The 15,089-nt window shown below is 43.3% G+C and overlaps 1 protein-coding gene and 1 long non-coding RNA gene across 2 annotated transcripts in view; one reads left to right on the forward strand and one right to left on the reverse strand.

Annotated features, from left to right (window-relative positions):
- Positions 1 to 15,089, reverse strand: part of LOC135105552 (uncharacterized) — a 253,161-nt gene that overhangs the window by 181,205 nt on the left and 56,867 nt on the right. The window lies entirely within an intron of this gene.
- LOC135105553 (uncharacterized) overlaps positions 10,252 to 15,089 on the forward strand; it is a 164,542-nt gene continuing 159,704 nt past the window's right edge. The window contains exon 1 of the long non-coding RNA XR_010270904.1: positions 10,252 to 12,570. This is a non-coding gene — a long non-coding RNA (uncharacterized LOC135105553). The remainder of the gene's footprint in view (positions 12,571 to 15,089) is intronic.

The raw sequence follows: 15,089 nt of genomic DNA on the forward strand, positions 1-15,089 counted from the left end.
CGGCTTGCTAACTACCTTTGTGTGTGACTACGCGACCTGAAGACTCGGCCGCGATCCAGTACAGCGTGACGCAACAACACTACAACCGTATCAATTTCATCCTGCCGTGACATAACGTGACGTGGCGTGCCGCGAGGAATTCATGCCAGAGGAATGACCTCCTATGAAAAACCGTGAGGGCGCAACCTGGAATGACCAACTAACTCTTACCTGTTTTGCATAATCCACATGAATTTTTCGGCACCCACCTTTACACACCTGACGACCCTTGCAAAGCCTCGCAGGGAAAAACATAGAGGTCACAGCAGAATAAAACTTTATAATCCATACATACAAAGGGAGGCTAAACTTTGTACCAGTAGCGCATATACATACATACATGCATACATATACACACATGCACACAAGAGGCGCCTCCCATCATGGTGTCTGGTCCTAAGCGTTCTCTAATCTACCGTGTTCCCAGCTGAGCCAGGAGGATACGAGGAAGAGGAGGAGGAGGAGGAGGAGATGGACGAGGAGGAGGAGGAGGAGGAGGAGGAAGAGAAGGAGGGAAGGGGGAGCAACAACAGCAAGAGAAGAGGGAGGAAGGGAGGCTCTCGTAGAGTTACTAATCTTATCTGTCGGGCGCGAGTGTCATGATCTGAGCCGACTCTCATTGGCAAACATTAATGATAATTCATGGAAATGCATACCAGGGAGAGCGAAGACAAGCTGAGGCGCCGGAACGATGGCTAAGACAGAGAGAGAGAGAGAGAGAGAGAGAGAGAGAGAGAGAGAGAGAGAGAGAGAGAGAGAGAGAGAGTGAGACCGCTAATATTTACAGAACAAAAGATTATCCTTTGCAGAAAAGATAATTTTTTTAAGAGGAAAGCACACAAAGCACGTGAAAAGACAAAAAGTAAAATAATAATACCGGAAACTCGTCTTTCACATGAAAAAAACATAGACAACGTCAACAACAACAACAACAACAACAACAACAACAACAACAATAGCATAATCATAACAACAACGGTGAATTCAACAATACTTCCTTTAATAATGAAAAGAAAGAAAAAAGACAAAATTCAAGAAGGAAAAACAGCAACAACTAACTCAACAACAACATTTCTTCTAATAATGAAACGACAAAAAAAAAAAAGCAGGATAAAATTCATGAATGGAAAAAAAAAATCCATACAATCGCAGGAAACAAAAGCTAAACGCCACCGCCCTTCCTTGGAAAGTCTTTTTTTGCAAACTTAACAGAATTTAGGGAACAAAGGCTTCGCTCTTACTGTTTCCTGAAGCATCATCCAATTTTCAAGGTGCCATGTTCGTCCCCTTGCCGCTTCTTTTTCTAAACTTTTTTTTTTTATCATAATTTTACTTACACACTCCCCCACACGCCTTTTTTTTCTCCCTTCTTTTTTTTTCAAACTTCGGCGCGAACACAGCCTCTCCCCGCCACCTCCCCTCAAAAATAGTTAAGCGACTTCATAAATCCACGTCATGTAGTGGCGCTTATGGCATTAGGAACCTTTCTAAACACACGCGGGTAGCAAATGTTTGACCTGGAAATGGCTACAGCGATACGACGAGTAGTGAATATAATACGTGAGAGAGAGAGAGAGAGAGAGAGAGAGAGAGAGAGAGAGAGAGAGAGAGAGAGAGAGAGAGAGAGAGAGAGAGAGAGAGAGAGAGAGAGAGAGAGAGAGAGAGAAACGAGGAGAGACAGACAAAAACTGACAGACTGAAAGATATAGAGGCCATGAAAGAGTGAGATAGACTGAAAGGCAAGCAGGAAGACGAGGAGAAAGATAGACGGACAAAGAGAGACAAACGGGAAGAGACAGACAAAAACAGGCAGATTGAAAGATACAGGAGCAATAAAAGAGTGAGACTGATAGAAAGGCAAGCAGAAACACGGAGAGGCAGAGAGGCAGATGGACAGACAAAATAAACAGACAGCTATACAGAAACAGAAGACAAACACAAAAAGACAAACAGAAAGGTATACAGGGAAAAGGCGAGACAAATAGACATGAACAGAAAGAGACATGCACGAAGAAAGAGATACAGAAAGAACATGAGACAGCAGGACAGAAAGACACACAAACAGACTGGAAGGAAATAAGAAACTATAATACAGGATGGAAAAACTGTAAACCCAAACCGCCACCAAGACCACATCCAGCCACAGCAAGGCAGCGAAGGCCAACCAGGAGGCAGGAACACTCGTAACGCAGCCAGGGAGAAAAGAGAGGAAGGAACGTAGGTAGGCAGGAGGGAGGGAGGGAAAAAAATGTATATATTACCCAAAGAACATTAACATTCTGGCCAGTTTTCTTATTACACACATGCTTTGCTTCCTCAGCCCCACGAAATAAAACTTTGGAACTCACTCGGATCCGGAAATATTCAGCGAAGGAGACGAAGAAATAAAAGAAACAAGAGAGAGAGAGAGAGAGAGAGAGAGAGAGAGAGAGAGGGTGGGGGGATGAAGCGTCTTTTTTAATTAAATAAAATTACTCGACAATAGCATCCATCGGAGTGACATTAGGGAAATTTGTTACGGTATTTAACGCCTTTGCATTCTGCGCCGTTTCGTGAGCCTTCATTAAGTTTCGAGGTTTAAGGACACGCTGAATAAAATAATAAAATAAGGTGAAGTATTAGCGTGTAAACCTGTGTGGCCTTCCTTACTTCCCTTTCTTACTTTCTCTCTCCCTTCCTGCCTTCCTTCCCCATCTCTTCTCTTTCCTCTCTACTTCCCATCCTTTCTTCCTTCCTTCCTTCTTTCCACCCTCTTTCATCTCTGGTTCCTTTCCTTTCCACCTTCTTTCCTGTCTGCATCTTCCTCTCTCCTTTCTCTTTCCCTTCCTACCTTCCTTACCACTTCCCTCTCTTTCTTCTCTGCTTCTCTTCTTTTCTTCCGCACCTCCTTCCTGACTTATTCTCTTCCTTCTTCCTCTCTTTTTTTATTAGTGCTTTCATTTTTTTCTTGTATTCCTATCCATTTTCCTTCACTCACTGTTTACTTCTTCCTTCCTTCCTTCCTTCCTTCCTTCTTTCCTTCTATCCTCATTTACTTCCTTTCTTTCCTTCATCTTTATTTACTTTTTTACTTCTTTCCATCCTTCCCTCCTTCCTACTTTCTAATCTTCACTTGCCCTCTCTTTTTTCTTTATTTCCTCTTATTCCTTCCCCTTTTCTTTCGTTCCTTTATTCCTTTATCTCTCACCTTTCCTACCCTTTCTTTTTGCTTTCTATCTTATCTTCCTTCTCTCCCTATTCCATCCTTCCTTCGTCACCACCTTCCTCCCTTCCTTCCTTTCTCATTCCTTCACATTTTTCCTTCGCTCACCACTCCCTCTTTCATCTTTCTTTCCTTCCCTTCCATCCTTCCCACCTTCTACTTTAACCTCCCTCTTTGCTTACTTCATTCCTTTCTCACCACTTTCCATCCTCACGCCCTCCATTCCTTCATCCCTTCCTTTTCATCTACCCTGCCTTTCCTTCCCTCCCTCTGTCTCCCTCACTCACTCCCTCCTTTTTCTCGCTTGGTCCCTTTCTTCCTCTCTTCCCCTCTGCTCTCTCTAAGTCCCCTGGTGGCGAGAAGGGAAAACACGGAATGTAAATAGGACACAAAATCTTAAAACCTCCAGGACTGAACAGAATTACTGACGTGTTTGGGGAGGGAAGGCAAAGGTGAGGGAAGTAGCGTTGGAGGAGGAGGAGGAGGAGATGGAGGAGGTGACGACGACGACGACGAGTAGGAGGACAAGGAGGATGGAGGGGAAGGGAAGAGGAGGGAGGAGAGGAGGAGAAGGAGGGAGGGAAAGGGAAGAGAAGGGAGGAGAGGAGGAGGAGGAGGAAAGAAGGAAGGATTAATAAAAGATGAAAATATGTAAACGAACAAAACTGGGAACAAAGGAGGGAAGGAAGGAATTAAAAAAAAAGAAAAAATATAACAGAAAACGCAAGCCAAGAGGAAGGAAAGAATTATTAAATATGCGAGAGAGAGAGAGAGAGAGAGAGAGAGAGAGAGAGAGAGAGAGAGAGAGAGAGAAGGAATAGCAAAGGATATTGAGACGCAAAGGTAAAGGAAGATTCGAAAGAGATAATAAGCATATATCACACCTGTGTATAGTAATGAAGGCAGGTGAAAACGCCTCAGGTAACCAGACTTCCAGATTAAGGTATAAATAAGGACGAGGACTAGGAGAATGCGGATAAGTATGAGGACGAGGGAGAGAAGAAGGATGGGAAGGAGAAGGAAGGAGGGAGGAAGGAATAATAAAGACAATAACCCTTTGACTGCTATTTTTTTTTTTTTTTACATCTTTCCTGGATTAGTAATCACTCTAAGACATCTTTACCTGTTCCGCAGCCACTTCCGATTTTTAAACTGTAGAAATTGCAAAATGTATTCTTTTTTCATCCACTGATTTCTTGTGGATGCCTCTCAAGATTTCGTGCATTACTCCTGGTGGTGGTGATTGTTTCGTGTCGCAGTGAAAGGGTTGAATGAACAAAACTGTAAACAAAGGAGGGAAGGAATAACTGAGTTTTCGCAAGGACTATTTTCAAATCCGGCAGAGATGGTTAATTTGAGTTCTCACGATACGGTTTTCTAGTTGACGGGGCAGAATTATTGTTAAACTATTACTAAAAACTTGAAAACACAAGCGAAAATCACTTTTCACTAATAATTTCCTCTAAAACCTGTTAATATACCACTGAACTCATAAAAACATCCTTGAAAACTCAATTACTTCCTCCGTGGCTTGATAAATTGTGTCTGTAACGAAGAAAACACCCGTGAAAACCAGCAAAAATTTCCACTAAAGCCTCTTGAAATATCACTAGAATCATGAAACCAATCGTGAAACCTCTCTCTCTCTTTCTCTCCCTTCCGCAATTACTTCCACTAGAACTTACATTAATATCACTACGCTCATGAAAACACTTCCGAAGACCTCCAATAAGTTGCAGTTGGAGCCTTCTAAAACGTTACTAGAATCGTGAAAACATTCTTGAGGGCCCCGATAACTTCCACTGGAGCCTGTTAAAGGTAGTGGAGATAAGGCGCTGAAACGTTTAAAAATGCGGCCCTAAAGCATCGTACAAGAAGAGAAGTTATTGTACGCTGTCTGTGTGCGTCACCTTTATCATCAAGGGACGGGAAGGGCGTTTTAACTTAGGTGATAATTCGATAATATGAGGACCATTCGTTGTTGCGCACCCCCTGCCACACCGCCGTCTTACTCTGTTTTACTTGCTCCTCTTTTGTTCAGTAATTGCTTTTGAAAAATCATTCCCCTTCTAGGGATGTGTGAAAGAGTATGTATGTAGCATTCTCTCTCTCTCTCTCTCTCTCTCTCTCTCTCTCTCTCTCTCTCTCTCTCTCTCTCTCTCTCTCTCTCTCTCTCTCTCTCTCTCTCTCTCCCCCTGTGCTTTATTTGTAACAGTTTTTTCTTCTTTTTTTCCAGGTATTGTGAAAGACGAGGCGAAGAGAAAACGATGTCTGGCTAGGTGAGTGTTGAAGGGGCGTCTCTCTCTCTCTCTCTCTCTCTCTCTCTCTCTCTCTCTCTCTCTCTCTCTCTCTCTCTCTCTCTCTCTCTCTCTCTCTCTCTCTCTCTCTCTCTCTCTCTCTCTCTCTCTCAACTACCGGCTCTTATCTGTTTTTACCAAGAAGATGAAAGAAGCTCCCAGTTGACCTTTCTTCTTCATAACATAACGGTATTTTTTCCCACCCTGCTATTTACTCCCATTAATCATGCTTTTACTCTCTCTTCCCTTAACTTTTGTTCCGTTTCTACGCTTTCATTATCCATTGCATCGCGTCTGTATGTAAGAGACCGTTGCTTGAGGAAGAAAGAAAGCTGAAGAGAAAGGAAAGCGAGTGAAAGCATGAATGAGCGAGTGAGAAAACTGCAGGGATTGGCGTGAGTGGAAGAGAATAAAGAGAAATGTAGAGGTTGTTAGATTTACCCAACTGTTTTTATTTATTTTTTTTATGGGTGCACGAGTGGTGAGATGTAGGAAGCTGTCAGTTTAGTTCAGTTCAGCTCGCCGTCAGTTTCAACCGGGCGACAAGTTAGCAATCTGCCATGTTAGTCTGTCCACGTTGGTTGCAAAATTACTCAGTTCCAGCGTTTCCATTACGCCCCATCTTTCTCTTGGGTTTTGCGGGCTTGGTAAAAGTAACAGGGCGGGATGGACGCGGCACCAGCAGCAGTCCCACGTCACGGAGAGGCAAGGCTGGCAAGGGTAAAAGTATTGGTTCACACTGATAACACAATCCTGGCGAGGTCACGGAATTGCCACGACAAGAGCTTAAAAAAATAGGTGAGTCCAAAAAGGAAAAATCACTTGACCAGCATTTCCAATCACACTGCACTGCACTGGACCACGCCACACCTGCCCTCCACTGCGCACACACACACACACACACACACACACACACACACACACACACACACACACACACACAAACCTACTCTCCTCTGCCTCGCCTACTAAGTCTCCTCCACTTTGTTCTGTATTTCTCCTCCACATCTGCTCATTTTTTCCCTTTCCCTCGCCCAATACAACACCTGCAAGGTTTCCAAAACACACCTGCTATCCATATTTCTCCAAGCCTGTTCATCTGCTCAGCCACATCTGCCTCTCCTGCACTTTATTCTGTATCTTTCCTCCACATCTGTTAAGTTTCTTTTTTTTTTCTCTCTCCCTTGCTACACCTGCCAGCCTTCCAACACACCTGCACACACCTGGTCTCCATATCTTCACCAAAACTGCTACCACTCTCCATTATTCTCACCCACCTCTTCTTTAAAACTGTCTTGCGCATTCCCAAGCACTACACCGCTTTAAACATTACCTACCTACCTACCTACACACACACACACACACACACACACACACACACACACACACACGTGCGTACACCAAACTGTCACCTGTCACCTGCAGTATTCCGGGACGCCGAGCACCTGTTATCTCCGGCTCTGATTAACCCCGAGCCTTCTGGACACAGTAAAACGACACACTAATTTTCTTCACATTTTTTAAGTCGAAAATTGAACGACGGCAGTTTCAGACACGGAGTAAAAGAGAGAGAGAGAGAGAGAGAGAGAGAGAGAGAGAGAGAGAGAGAGAGAGAGAGAGAGAGAGAGAGAGAGAGAGAGAGAGAGATTTTGTTAAGGTCGAAATTGCCAAGTTAAAATCCCTTTTGGTTGACTTGCTTTAGCGTCACTTCGATCAATCTCTCTCTCTCTCTCTCTCTCTCTCTCTCTCTCTCTCTCTCTCTCTCTCTCTCTCTCTCTCTCTCTCTCTCTCTCTCTCTCTCTCTATTGACCTTGGCTACAATGTTATTGATTCGTTTATGAATGTATCTTAAGAACCCAATAACAGTGTCAAGTCTCTCTCTCTCTCTCTCTCTCTCTCTCTCTCTCTCTCTCTCTCTCTCTCTCTCTCTCTCTCTCTCTCTCTCTCTCTCTCTCTCTCTCTCTCTCTCTCTCTCTCTCTCTCTCTCCCCCCCAACCACCTCCGTGTCTCGTGCAGTTCGCCACCTGGGGACAGCCTCGGGCCATAAAGACGGTGGCACGGCTTAGGGGACGCTATAAAGAGTTGTGGCCTGTGTTACCTACTCGCCAACACACGCAAAAAGCTCGTTTATTTCGTCTCGTATACGTAAATAATGCAAGAAGCTACAGTTTTTTCTATCCACGCTCTTATTTGTAAGCACGAGACGTATATGGAATGAGGATACACGACCCGGAAAGTATGCAAGGGTAGTAATAAATAAAGAAAAAAAAAACACACACACACACACACAAACAAAAGAGGGAATGTGAATAATAGTAATGAGTTCAGGAGTGTTATTGTTACTGTTTGGTTTGGTGGGTATAGATTTGTGCTATGTGTGTTGTAGTGAAGAAGTGAAGGATTGATTGCAGGGTGTATTGGTCCGCTTATACACACACACACACACACACACACACACACGCCTACGCACATACACACACTCGCTCGTCCTTATATTTTCTCTCTAGTTTAACATGTAAGCTTTCACTAACACGCATCATTAGAGATTTTTTTAGCACATCATATTACAGCTAGGTATATTTTCTTTCCACATTCTCTCTCTCTCTCTCTCTCTCTCTCTCTCTCTCTCTCTCTCTCTCTCTCTCTCTCTCTCTCTCTCTCTCTCTCTCTCTCTCTCTCTCTCTCTGGTGTTTTCTTGCTATTAAAATGTTTCTTGTCCTTTCAAAATTCCATGGCTTTATAGATTCTTTGTCCCAGAAATAGTCCTTAAAATTTCCTGTTCTTTAGATTTCGTCTCTGGAATTTTTGTCCTTGTCTTGATATACCCTATCCTTAGAATACCCTGTCTTTAATATACCCTGTCCTTAGAATACCCTGTCTTTAATATACCCTGTCCTTAGAATACCCTGTCTTTAATATACCCTGTCCTTAGAATACCCTGTCCTTAAGATTGTCCTGTCCTTAAAACTGGTGTCCTTAAAAATCCACGCTCGAAAAATGTGTATTCTTTGGATTCCGTTATTGAAAGTCCGTGTCTCTAAACTCCTCCCTCAAACTTACCTGTCCTTCAAATTCCGATCGTAAAACTCCAGGTCCTTTAAAACTCCGTCCTTAGAAAAAAAATAAATAAAAAAATTCCCAGTGTTTTGTACCCTAAGGAACGTAACAGTAACCCTAAAAATCTCCCTAAAAAAAAAAAATTGAAACTAACCCTGAAAAATATCCCTGTATTTGCACCCTAAGGAATACAACAATAATGCTATAAGAAATTTTCCTGCGTTTATATCCAAGAATACAACAGTCACCCAAAAATGTTCCCTCCCCGCTTGTAAAATACTGGTGGTGTCTCTTAAAGCCCCGTCAGCGTGTCTTAAAATGCTCCGCGGCGCTGCAGTATATTAGAGGCAGGAGGGGCGCCATTACAACACGGAGGCGAGGCTGACGAGGCGGCGGGAGACAAGGGTGCACCGTTCATTTCTCTCCAGGTAACATACGTGCGTGGCGACCTTGGCTAACCTTCGGGGGGAAAGGGGGGAGGGCGACTAATGCTGATTATGTCTCTCTCTCTCTCTCTCTCTCTCTCTCTCTCTCTCTCTCTCTCTCTCTCTCTCTCTCTCTCTCTCTCTCTCTCTCTCTCTCTCGGTTACACGTTTACTTCCTTAAGATTTTAACCTAGTTTGCTCTTCACCTTCTTGTGTGTGTGTGTGTGTGTGTGTGTGTGTGTGTGTGTGTGTGTGTGTGTGTGTGTGTGTTTGTTTCCTGCCACGTCTCTATGCATTTATTCATATTCGTGGCGGCGTTATTGTGTGTGTGTGTGTGTGTGTGTGTGTGTGTGTGTGTGTGTGTGTGTTAGGCTATTGATCATCTTAATAAAGAACGCTATGGTTCTGGCAGCAGCACCAACACTAGCAGCAGTATCGACAACAAATAAAAAAATAAATAAATAAATATGAAATAAAATAATGGAACTCATGAAAAATGCCTGAAAAATACGCTCGGACACGCACACGCACGGAAGAAAGAAAGGGAAACTATATATTATTCACGAAATGCTGGAACGCCAGTTAATAAATGAAAAGAGTGACTGCAGGAAAAAATGAACTTGTGCTTTGAATTAAAAATGGGAAGTGAAGGGTAGTATGGAATACCTAACGACGAAAAGTTGTAGTAGTAGTAGTAGTAGTAGTAGTAGTAGTAGTAGTAGTAGTAGTAGTAGTAGTAGTAGTAGTAGTAGCAATGGTAGTAGTAGTAGTAGTAGTAGTAGTAGTAGTAGTAGTAGTAGTAGTAGTAGTAGTAGTAGTAGCAATGGTAGTAGTAGTAGTAGTAGTAGTAGTAGTAGTAGTAGTAGTAGCAGTAGCAGTAATTTAATTTATGACTGGTAATACAAGTAACAAAACACATATTAAACATTATTTACAGACAGCAACTATAAGATATTAAGAAAGGGTTTAGTAGTAATAGCAGTAGTAATAATTGTAGTAATATTAGTAGCAGTAGTAATAGTAGTAGTAGTAGCAGTAGTAGTAGTAGTAGTAGTAGTAGTAGTATGGATGAAGATGATAATTAAAATAGGTAGATAAGTTTCATGCAAGGACTGCCACGTGTAGGTATGGCGGCTTCTTGCTGCTTCCCTTATTTTCTTACCTTCCTATGTTCTAGTATACATATCAATGTGACCCCTTGAGTGCTGATAACATATTGATGAGATTTTTAAGCAAAGTAACAAAGCAACAAAAAATGGAACCACTGACGGTTAGCTGGCTGTCTGGTCACATCACAAGAGGCTAGAAGACGGACTTTGCCAACCACCGACAAGAATGAAGCTTTTCAGTCTTGTGAGGGAGAGACATTAACACACGACTGCAGCGAGGATGCACCTTGTGTCACTAGAGTTGATACACCTCTCCCTACAGACACGGCAGCACAGCACAGGCCAGTACAGTACAGCACAGCACAGCACAGCACAGCACAGCACAGCAATACATCCTCGGCCACGCTCTTCTACGCCCTGACAGTCCATTCCAGAGAGCCGTGCTAGTGTTGCCTTCCCCTAAGCAGCGTGTGTCAGTGAGGTGATACACTCTCTGACTCCTCCAGCACCCGCGGCTCCTCCAGTCAGCCCGGCATCCCCGGCACGCTTTGCTCCCTGCGCGAGTCAAAAGCGTCCCGCCCAGCTTTGTTTAGGCGCATTCATCCTGTTTTATTTAACTACGAGTCAACATTTCTCAACCCTTCATTTTACTTTCTCATTCCTCAGGACGCGTTTGTTTCTGAAATGAAAAAGAATCCTTCCTGCCGCCGCCCACGCCGCGTTCAGGCGTTTTGTTGACGTGCGAGGGTTTCTTTCTTCCTGAGATGCAGCTCGTCTCATTAGGGAGACGCTGTGCTGCGCTGTGCTGCACTGTGCTGTGAGGCGGGCGTTGTACTCGTATAGTTACAGCCGCGCTTGAATGGTGTCCGTAGCACGTAAAGGGAATTACAAGCAGCGGAAAACAGGTCATTCTTTGTAAGGCACACGACCTCACTGTCTCCTTGTGTGTCTGTCTGTCTGTAGGTGCGCACTCAGGCGTTGCATAGTTACCTACAGTCGTACATGAATGATGCGCGTGTCACGCAAACACAACCACAAATAATTCCAAATAAGTCATTCTAAACTACACTACTACTACATGTCTCTGCATCGGTTGAGAACCAAAACAATCACACGTGACCCAGACAACACTGCATCGAACCACCCATCACCTGCTGTACTAACGAACACACCTGGGAGTGACTGAAGCTGTGAACACATGCATTGTTTTCACCACGACTGCACAGTTCTTCACAGAGTTCCAGTATTTATCGACGAGACAAGGGAGGTGCTGAACCCTTGACTGCTGATGACGTCAGGACGTGAATAACTGAAGCACTCCTTCATCACTTGACGGAACAGAAAAACACCTACAGTCACTAAACGGTTTGAGTTACCACGTCACTTCTCCAGCTGTCACTGGCGTGTTTGGAAGTCACACCCTGAACTTGAGTCACAAGCTTTGCTTGATGGAAGGTGAGCCGGAGCAGTCAGAGGGTGACTCACTGACTGCACGTACAAATTTTCGCCATTCAAAACACAGGAAAAGACGTAAATGTGTAAGATTACTCTTTAAACCATGCAAGTATGATATAAAACAGTCAGCGCCAAATCCTCTTTAACGAGGCTTATACTTGAACACTAAAAACAGGAGTAACAAGTTTTTTTCCTGCCGAGACTTGAGTGCCTCCGGCGATACGTGCTGCAGAGAAGGTAATAAAAAAGTAAAATAACCTTCAGCGCACACAGACGCTATTTAAATATGCCTTTGCTTTCAGGATTACGCGGATCGTACTCAAAGCAGAGCGAACCATCGACACGAAACAGCGAGTCAGCAGCGACCTGTTCAGTGAATCAGTGAATCCGCGTCTCTCTCTCTCTAGGTGCCGAGGTGTTAAATAAGTAAATAAGTAAGTAAATAAACAAATAAAAGCATAAGAATAAATGTCTCAGGAAAATTGTCACAGAAAATTTGGCACAAGAAAAATGTTGCTTCAAAATGTCACGTACTCGTACTTATGATCACGAAGAAATTCCATACTAAGTTAGGTTACGTTGTCAGGTTAGATTAGTGTAACACCTGGTTGTCTGACTAAGCTAGCTCGCTCCTTGTACTGTGATATTATTTGTTTGTCTGTTTTGGCATACAGTGAATTTGTAGTAGTCTGATTTTAACGCAATACTATTTTTAACTATTGTATTGTATTTATTCCATCAATGTATTATTAGTATGATAACATGTTTAATGCAGTATGCGTTGGTTGAAAAGGGGACTGTTAACTAGCTTGTTTAGATGCGTCACGTACGTGCTGCACTCTGGCGGCGAACAGCAGAGATAGTTCAGGGAGGAGTGAGGAACCGTCAGTCTGTCCGTGATATAGCACCAGTATACTTGCACTCTTGTGTTACACCTATGAACACTTTTGCCCCTTCGCGTTGACACCTTAGGGCGCCACAGACTGGTGAGTGTTGCATGTTGTATTTGCACGTGTTTCATGGATGAATCAGGGAAGTGAAGGTGCATTGCCGTTGTATTACTGTTGTTGTTGCTGCCTCCACTACTGTAGGCAGGATTGTTGTACTTCTATTGTTGCTATCTTACATTACACTCACAACTGTAATGCAACGTTGTGCTTTTATGATGATTAATAGCATATAAATGTAAATTATATGAGGAGTTAAGTGTGCTCAGAAAGGGTTGTTACAGTTAAAGTATTAACAAACACGATAGCAAATGGTTAAGCAGGGGAGCATTTTTCTAATATACTGCTGTTATTAGATTGATGATAGTGAAGGAAATTTAGGATGATACTGACCATCATACCTTTGACATTGCTGTTCACTATACGTATCTTCTTGTCATTAATTTCCTTCCTCTTTATTTTTTCTAGTATAATTTTCCTGTATCATATTTTCCTGTACAACATATTCCTGTGCTATATTTTCCCGTCCCTTTCCTTCCTGCTTCATATTCCTTGTTCCGTTTTTCCTTTACCATTTTGTGCCAGCACTTTTTTTCCTTGTATTTTTTTCTCCCTGCACTATTTTCCCTTGGCCATATTCTATACATTCCACTGCGGTAGGTAAATTATCATCTTAACATCCCCTTTCCCCTTTCCCAGTTCTTCCCTTTCCTGTACCGTATACTTAAACCCACAGAGGCAATAAAAAAAAACACCCCTGTCTTTACGCCACTGAAAACCAGAAGCTTTCACCATTTACATATATTACGGATATCAAAGTAAAGAAAGACCATTAAAACATCACAACCACTGGAATACAACTACGTGATGGAAACTGCCGAACAACCCCGAGTAATGAGATGCTGTGAGTTGCCGGTAATAGTGGTAGTTGGTGGCTTCCGACGTGAGGATGAAGAGGCTGAGTCCCCACTGCTATTAATGAGGGTCGTGACAGGATTAGGTGGTTGGGGGGACGACAGTGGTGGCGATAGAGGAGAACAGACGCGCTGGCAGATTTGGTGTGGCTAATAGGGACGTACGGTGGAAGGGGGAAGGGGACACTAATGGGACTGATGGAGAGTGAGGGAGAGGGAGGGAGAGGCGAATGGACGGAAGGTCTAAGGAGATGGTTGAGGGAGAAGAGATGGAGGGAGAGAAGAAAGGGTGGAGAGAGAGGGGGACAGATGGGAGGATGTCTAAGAAGATAAGGAATATATGGAAAGGGTAGGATTAAGAAGGTTTTGTTGAGGGAAAAGAGATCGAGAAAAGAAAGAATGAGAGAGAGAGAGAGAGAGAGAGAGAGAGAGAGAGAGAGAGAGAGAGAGAGAGAGAATGGTGGGGATGACTTTGAGAGTAATGTTGAATGAATAAAAGAGGAAGAGAAAGAGTACATGAAGATAAGGATTCAAAATGTGGTTGAGAGGGGAGAGACGGAAGGAAAAAAAAAAAGGATGGAGAGAGGAAGAGAAATGTGGGATGTCTTAGAAATTAATGTTGAGTGAATAGAAGAGAAAAAATGGTAGTTGAAGAAAGAAAGTAGTAAATGGAGAACAGGATTCAAAAGGTGGTTGAGAGAGTGGAGAGAAGAAAGGATGGAGAAAGGAAGAGAGAGAGAGAGACAGAGAGAGAGAGATTGGTGGGGTGTCTTAGAAGGTAGTGTTGAGAGAACAGAGAAGGTGAGATAGATGAAAGTATAGATGGAGAGAGAGAGAGATTCGAAGGGCTGTGTTGAGAAAAATGAAAGAAAAAGAGATGGAGGGGGAGAAGAATGGGTGGAGAAAGGGTTATGGAACTATGTTGACAGAGTGGAGGTGGAACAAGGAGAGTTTGAGAGAGGCAGGTGGAGGAAGGATTTCAAAACGTGTAAATGCAAGTGGAAGAGAAAAGAGACAGGAAATGATAGATGGTTAAGATAAAGATGAGGAACAGAAGGATAGCAGGATTCTGGCAGTAAAGAAAAAAGGAGAGCGCAAGTGAGAATGAATGGAAGGAAAAAATAAAGGTATGCTGAGAGTAACGGTGAAGATGAAAAGAGAAAAAGAAAGAACAAGAATTAGTGGTTTAGGAAATGGAAGGAGTAGGAGAAAAGGAGAACACGGCTGAGAGTGAGTGGAAGGAAAGATAAAAGATCAAGTGGAGGTGGTAGTGGAAGAGATGGAAGAGGGGAAGAGGGGAAGAGAAAAGCTGCAAGAATTAGTGGTTTAGGAAATGGGAGTGAAGGGGAGAGGATGTTAAGAGGAGGAGAGGAGAGAGAGGCTTGGAAAGTACTGGCGGTGGAGTGGAGTGAATTAGGGCCAGTGGACTCAAGAAGGACACGTAAAGGACGCCCTTCCATTCTTCCACCTCCATCACCTGTACATAAACATGCCACAAGCTCGATAAGACTTCCACTCCTTCCCTTCCCTTCTTTTTCCTCCATGTGTCTCCTTTTTTCCTCCTCTTTCTCCTACCCTCCATCCACCACACCCCTGCCCTCTCCCTTCACTTACTTCCACTACTCTCCTTCCTTCCCTCCATCG

This window comes from Scylla paramamosain, chromosome 12 (genome assembly GCF_035594125.1).
Source record: "Scylla paramamosain isolate STU-SP2022 chromosome 12, ASM3559412v1, whole genome shotgun sequence".
NCBI lineage: Eukaryota > Metazoa > Arthropoda > Malacostraca > Decapoda > Portunidae > Scylla > Scylla paramamosain.